The sequence below is a fragment of the Rhinolophus sinicus genome, linkage group LG17 (assembly GCF_036562045.2).
Source record: "Rhinolophus sinicus isolate RSC01 linkage group LG17, ASM3656204v1, whole genome shotgun sequence".
NCBI classification, from domain to species: Eukaryota; Metazoa; Chordata; class Mammalia; order Chiroptera; family Rhinolophidae; genus Rhinolophus; species Rhinolophus sinicus.
The window spans coordinates 22,407,861-22,415,717 of record NC_133766.1 but is presented as its reverse complement, the minus strand read 5'-3'; positions in this window follow the sequence as shown (position 1 = coordinate 22,415,717).

Here is a 7,857-nt window from a genome sequence, read left to right as displayed (position 1 = left end):
TGTGAGAATTTAGTTTACAGGGACTCTGGCCCTGGGGGGAATGCAGAATGAAAGGCTTGATGGTGGGGGCTTGTGAGTCAGAGGTCCTGCAAGGTAACACGCCTTTGTGGCCACCATAAAAAGCCTCTAGCTGGTTTTAGGAACTTCTGCTTCTGCTGCTGGAAGGCACCCAGCAAAGAGGCCCTTTTGTTTTTTGAAGTATTCAACTCACATGTGTAGTAGATTTGGTCCCACTAGCAGCCTTAGCAGGAGAGGTTCTGTCCCTCACACTGCCCTCACCCCAATACTGTACACACCACGTTGTACCACATCACCACCACCACCACCACCACCACACACACGCACACGCACGCACACGCCAGACTTGTGAGCGGGGAGGCAAGTCCTGACACCTTCCTTGGCCTCTCCAATGAGGATATGCGACGCAACCTGAAGTACTTAGGAGACTACAGCAATTTAAAATACTGTTATTGTGAGGTTAATTTTAGTATCTCTTTGAGCTGCTTGGAACCATACGTTCGGTAACTATGGTTGTCAATGTTAAATTAATTCAAAAAGTGTCTGTAGGCTTTGGCTAGAAATAAATGATAAAGATTTATTCAAGGGTCTTAAGGTTTGCAAACCAGAGATACGACTAGGCGATACCAAGAGTGTTGCAAAGAAGAAAGGAAAACTAAGAGTTTTTGCAGTGAAAAGCACATTCTTGGGAAGAATTAGTCCTGCAGTCTTAGTGTCTGGCTTGGGCTGAGATGGTAAGCCTCTAGATCACCAGTGGCCTGGACAATGGATGCCAGGTGGTCTGGACACTTGAACAGTCTTTCCTTGGTCCTCCAGGCGTCATCAGAGGGTTATCTGGAGGTTTGATGTACATCCAGGCATTGACGCTGGACTGAAAAGTTCAAAAGTTTACGTTCCCATTCTAGTTAAAATTAAAATAGAATTATTTTCTCATGCCTCAGCCTACTTGATTTTAGTAATTTAACAGCTCGATGATAGTGACTGCATTTTAATTTTTCACTCTATTCTTCAGATAAAAGGGGAATAAAGTGAGTTTAGACGTGACCAAATTAAGTGAGTCACCAGATCCCAAGGGATCCCTTTAAGATTTATAATACATTCGATGTACCCCTCCACCCCCACATTCCTTCTGAAATGGGATTTTTTTCTCCTTGGCGGCCCATTAGTTTGTTTAATAATCTTCACTGTCAAAAACTTCTTCGTTGTGTCCAGTATGAGTCTCTGATGCTGCCTCATTGCTACTGTCTACAATTGGTCAACTAGACTACACATGCCTCAAGGGCATAGCTAGTAACCTTGAACCCCACACTCAGCCACATGCAGTGCCAGATACAGGCCTTGGTAAAGAGTTTTTGGTGGAACAAAAGCTCCAACTGAATGTCATTTTCTTGTTTCAACTAGCAAATATACCTGGAGGGAAGGTGCAATGATTTCCAAGAAGCATAATTTTGAACTTTAATATTTAATAATATTCCACTGAAGTTGGAAACATTGCAGAGCATGTTTCCCAAAAATATTCTATTTTGCTTACTTGGGAAAGGGTGCATCTGCCTACTCTCAAGACAACCTCTGACTTATGATGGCCAACATATTCTTAAATTGCTGCCCTTTAGAATTACCCCCTGAGCTTTACTCTTCTGCTTTTCTGAGACCAGGTTTTAAATACCACGTGTGTGTGTGTGTGTGTGTGTGTGTGTGTGTGAGAGAGAGAGAGAGAGAGAGAGAGAGAGAGAGAGATTGAGAGACAGAGACTGAGACTGAGAGCCTGTAGAAACCCATGTGAGCCTTTCAGGGGAGGTGTAAATGGGGCCCTTTCAGGGCCTGCTGCTGTGGGTCCTTTTGGGAAGGGGAAGTGAGCTATCCTCAGCTAGTCCTTACAGGGATTGAAACTCATACCTTTAGGGGATGTTTGCAGAACTGTCCTTAACACCTTGGTAGCCAAGTCACCAGCCAACCTCAGGCTCTAGTCCCCACTTCCTCTGTCCACATGGAGCTAGAGTCAGCAAGTTCCCTTCTCTTCCTCTGACACATGCTCCAGTGAATGATGACCAGCCTTTACCCAGTGGGGGAGGCCCTGACGCTGTATTCACTGAGTGTCCTTCCTTCCTTCCTTCCTGTCCTACATGCATTCTGAGCCTGTCGGACCCTTTGGGGGACACGAAATGGAAATAGGGTGTGGTGCAAATAATCATATAAGAAATGCAGCTTAACGGTTGTGGGATTTAGAGGATTTGTATTATAGAGAAGGAAAAGGCTTCATGGAAAGGAGGGATTTGAATTGGAGCCTGAAAGATGCCTAGGATCTGAACATGTGCAGGGGTGTGGTAAGTGGAGGAGGGAGTCAGGCTTGACATAAGAAACGATCTGGGGGTGTGGTGGGCACTAGGTGGTGGGGAGAGGAGATGCTGAGTCTGCCTGGCAGTGAGAAAGAGTACACAAGAAAGGCTCCATGTCAGGGCTGACCCCTCACGGTGTGCATCCCGCAGGACTGAGATTTCTATCTGTTTTTTTCTCAGCACCGTATCTAACGTCTCTTCACTATACTCTTAACAGTCATTGAAAAGGGACCATTTAGAGGAACATGCTCCCCTGGTGAACAGGGTAGAAGGAATGCTGGGAGAAAATGGGAATGGTTCCATTGGGTCCAGCGTGGAAGAGCTGCGAACGGAGGGCAGGAGGTCAAACTGAGGGGAGGCCCGAGAGAGCCCTGAAAATCATGTCAGCTTGGATTTCACTGGGTGCAGAGTAGGGACTCACTGGGAAGTTTGGAGTGGGCAACAGATGTGATTGGAGCCAGGTTTTGGAAATGTGTCTGGAAGGAGGCGAGACCAGAATCAGAGCATCAGACTGTTCTTAAAATACTCCTGGTGAAAGGTAATGACTAGGGGCATGGGGATAAGGAAACAAGTCACAGAGGGGATTTTGTGCAAGAACCAACAGGGTTGTTGTGAAAATTAAATCACGGATGTATTCAGTCATTCAGCAGGTGTTACAAAGGACCTAGTGTGTGCTAAGCACTGAGCGGGGTGCTGTGCATTCAGTGGGGAGCAAGACACCCTTCTTTCGCTCACTCCTGGCATTTAGAGGGTTCTTAATAAATATTAATTAAACATGAAGATGTGCTGGGGGAGTGGGAAGGATTGTGAGGCAGATGGAGGAATGAGCCTGCATGATTGAGAGGACCGTGATGCCACTAGCTGAGATGGGAAACACGGTGAGATTGGAAGGGGATACGGGGCACCTGTTTTGTCTGAACTGAGGCTCATGTACCAGCAGTACATTTCCATAACTCTGATCAAGCTCATTGAGGGCAAACTCTGTCTTGCTCATGATTCTGTCCCCAGACCACTGCTCAGTGCTTTGGCCCTGACTCCCCCCATCCCATCTACCTCCAGCCCCTTACCTTGCTTCCTGCCAGAGCAACTCTGATGATGCCTCATGCCTTTTCCCTGGTCTCGAATCTGTGAGAACCACCACCACAAGTCAAAGAGACTGGAAGCAGGGCACCAACTGAGGAGAAGCCCGAGCTGGGCCCACACCCAGGCTGGTGGTCGCTCAGAGGCCCTGGCTTCCCAGCAGCTTCCTGGAGAGGCCAGGAATACGAATCAGAAGTGCAGGGATTCCTGGCCTCCCCCACCCCCCACCTCTCCCCCTCCACGATGAGACCATTCTGAGCTGCAGCCAGGCCAGAGAGGTGCTGTGAACTGAGCAACAGTTGTGTTTGTTGCAAATCTGTCTTCAGCTTGAAAACTCACCTCCTTGTACTTATTCCCCTTCTCTCTCTTCCTTACTTGCTTCCTTTGAACTGAACTTCCCAATACAATGTTAAATGTAGCTCTGACTCAGGCATTTAAAAAAAAAATTTCCCCTTAAGGATCTGGGACCAAGAGAGAGCTCCATAACTGTTTGTTGGGGAAATGAATGAATGGCAGGATTAGAGCTCAGGTGACATGGTGCAGGATGAGAACCCAGAGTATAGGAGCTATTTTGAAAAGGACATAGCTTTGAAAATTGTCTTTGTAGAAATGTTGACACGAAGGTTGTCCCTGTGGATTACACCCATGCAGAGGCACTTCATCCCCCAGGTGTGAGAGGCAGGGGATGGAGAGAGAGGGGAGAGAAGAGAGCCGAGGCAGCACTGGAGACACACTCACATTTAAGAAGCAGGAGAAAGAAACAAGTCGAGGCAGTGGCCTGATGAGGCAGAGACTGCTGGCATTCATCAAAGCGCCCTCACACCTCCAGGCCACAGCTAAATGGCATCCCAGTCCCTGTAGATAGGTGTGGCCGTGGACCATGTTTCAGTGAGTAGATGGAATGGGGAACAAGGCAGAGTTCCTGCCGTCATGGAGCTCAGGTTAAATAGGTGTAGAGGAAATGTTCTGCTGGCACCTTAACCTCTTTCAGACCTGGCTCAGTAACACCTCTTGCAGGATCTGCCACTCTCTCTTCCTGTCTGCAGGACAGAAAGAATGACTCTGAGGTCCCAGGGGATGTGGGAACCATAACACAGAACGGCCCAGGTCTGTGTTTCAATGATGTGACTCTTCAACTGCACTCTTCATGAATGAGAAATGTATTGTTTAAGCCTCTGTGATTTGAGAGTTTATCTGTCATAGAAGTTAGTGTCACACCATAACCTGGCAAGTGTGGAGGGGACAACAGACAAGCTGAAGAGCCGGAGCTTGTTATGGTCCTGCGGCCTGGGAGTGTCATCCCAAGCCCTGGGATCTTTTGCACAGCCCAGGCACGTGGGGTGTTGAGTAAGTTCTCACATGTCTCCTTTACCTTCACCATCCTTCTAAGCAAGTTCTTCTTTTATGAGCTCCCCAGCCAGCGGTGCTGAGCCACGCTCTCGAGCTTTGCTAGAGAAGGGACCCGGTTTCACAGTCCTGGCACAGCTGACGCGCACAGCAGGCGGGACCGTCAGCTGCTCTCCCGCCTACAGTCGGAGGCATGTGCCTGCGTTCTTCAGTTACGAACAGAAACAGGAGGAAGAGGGGAGCAACAAGGCCTACGTGGGACAGAAGCCGTGTAACCCTGGTGCTCTTTCTAGGTGCCTGTCACACGTAACTCAGCTCCAAATCTGGTCCTCCCTGTGGGGTCCCACTCAACATTTGATTCTCAGGAGAAAGAGTCTGACTGGAGCTTGTGTTCTTCCCTGTAATGTCAGTGGTGGTGACAGGAAGAACCTAGAATTGTTAGCCCACCAGGCTCACGCAGAGCAGCAGAGGGACAATTCCTCAAAGGAAGTAATGCCCAACACAACAACAGCAGGCTCCCTGGAATCTTCTCAGCAAGGCCTTATTTTCACACAGGAGTGAACAGGAAGAAGCTGTTTGGATCTTGGGATCAACACCCATTGACCTTTCAGCAGCAAATGCATTTTTATTTTAAAAAGTAAATATTATTGTGGGGACTGACTAGAACCTGCCTGCCATCCTTGCATCTGAGACATCCTGAGCTGACAAATGCCTGGGCTTGGGGAAGGATGTAGCTTAGAAGCAGTAGGTTAGCAGCCAAGAGACATGGATTCCACTGTTAACGTCTACTGCGGGCAAATAGTTTCATTGTTTTATACTCCAATTGCCCCATTTAGAAAACTGGGTAATAAAACCTGCTCTTCCTAATTCACAGATTTGTTGAGGGGTAGGGGGAAGAAAAGAAAGAAAGACAAAATACCAAAAGCTCCTAAAAGGACTTTAAGAAGCCAAAAATCAAATATAATAGCAGTTAGTAAAGAATCTCTTGTCTCCCTCCCTGCAAAAGATACGTGGAAGCCCTAACCCCAGTACCTCAGAATGACCTCATTTGGAAGTAGTGTTGTTGAAAATATGATTTGTGACATGAGCCTAATCCAATATAACTGGTGTCCTTATACGAGAGAGAAACAGAGAGAGAGACGCACGGGGGAAGACCACGTGATGATGGAGGCAGAGATTGAAGTGTCACAGCTTCCAGACAAGGAACACCAAGGATTGCCAGCCACCACCAGAAGATAGGAAGAGGCAAGGAAGTATTCTCCCTTACTTGTTTCAGAGGTAGAATGGCCCTGTTGACAACTTGATCTTAGACTTCTAGCCTCCAGAGCTGTGAGACAATAAATTTTTGTTGTTTTAAGCCACCCAATTTGTGGTACTTGGTTATGGCAGCCCTAGGAAAGGAATATAGCACCCTTTAACAGTTCTCTGTGCACAGTGAAGCTTGGCCAAAACTCTTGGCCCATCCCTGAGAGGTCTGTGACCTAGTATCAGAAATGGGTCAGTTAACAAGGACCTGGATTTCAGGGCTAACACCACCAATGTGAAGGTCACAAAGAGCAAAGGTCAGTTTTGGAAAACCTAAAGCAGCTAATAGGGCTGAATAGGTTTACACAGCCAGTGAGAGTTTAGTCCATGCTGACTGAAAGCTTTACTTCTGCTTTAAGGGACCAGCGTACACAGAGTGGAACTGGGTTAGGGCAGCCTGGGGACTGAGCGTGATTTCACTTCTTGAGTGTGTGGTTTAAGCATCGCTTTCATATTCCAGGTCTCCACCACTCATGCTCCTGGGCCCAGGCCGGCACATTGAACACATCAGGGAGGCTGCCTGCCCTACAGAAATCACCCTCAGGGAGAAAGCCTGCAGGGGTGCTACCTAACGATTGGCTCCTACTGGGCTCTTGGGGGCTTTGTTTTAAGAGGACGTCATAGAGCCTTTTAACTCTAGGGCTTCTGCCTTTTATGAGATTAGCCTATGCTGAGTATAGGTCTGGTCCCTGGGTGAGCACATGCACTATATTATTGAATCCTTATAATAACCCCACAAGGTGAGACAGGTTAGTTAGTATGTTGCTACGCAGACAGGGAGGTCCCTGGTGGAATAAACAAAAGACAGACATATTCTGAGATTTCAGGTTTTGAAATCACTCCTTTGCTACAGGACAAAATGTAACAAAGCCTTGAGGTTAATCATAAAATTCCTTTTGGCCTGGCAAACGGAGCGGATCTGATACACAAGAGTGGATTATTTTACTAATCCCTTTAGGATGGGCTAACAGAACAAACCTGGTAGACGAATTCCATTAAAAGGCGCCAGCTCCCCTTCCCCAAACAGGCAAGGGAAGATATAAAAGTAAGAACTTTTGCCTCAGTCACTGGACACCCCCATTTGGGACCCCCTCCCTCTCGGGAGCTCTGATCCTTGGCTTTCAATAAACTATCCTCTTTAAAAACAAAACAAAACAAAACAAAACAAAACAAAACAAAACAAAACAAAACAAAACAAAACAAAACAAAAAACTCCTCTCCTCTCCTGGGTCCGTGTTTCCATTCTTCGGTCTCTGGCGCTCACAACAAAAATCCCCTACATCATCTGGGGACTCACAGAGAAATATCCCTACAACATTTGGGGGCTCCTCCAGGATTGAAGGTGAGGTAAATACTATCTGTGCTTTTCTACTTGCCCACATTATGGACCTTCATAATTTTTGTCTCTTTCTCTTGTCACACAAATAGTGGGCCTCCGACGGCCACTTAAATGCGAATAGCGCTGGTTGCCACCCTTAAGCCTCGGAGGTAAGGCTTTGCAGAAAGGTTGGAGTTACTCTCTCCCCGGCCCCCCCCGCACTGAGCCAGGGGGAACATTGGCTTCAGTCTGACCACTTTCCCTTGGGAAGGAGCCCGAGGTTGGGGTGAATGATCTTGGACAGCAACTGAGGAACCTTTGGCCGTGGCAATTCTACGGCAAGTTTCCGAAGGCTTCCTGGATCTCCCCCCCAGCCGACTGCCCGTAAGGGTGCCGTTGGATGCTCCCTCCCCCTCCCTGTTACTTTCCCCCGTTCCTCCGCTGCCTGTTTCC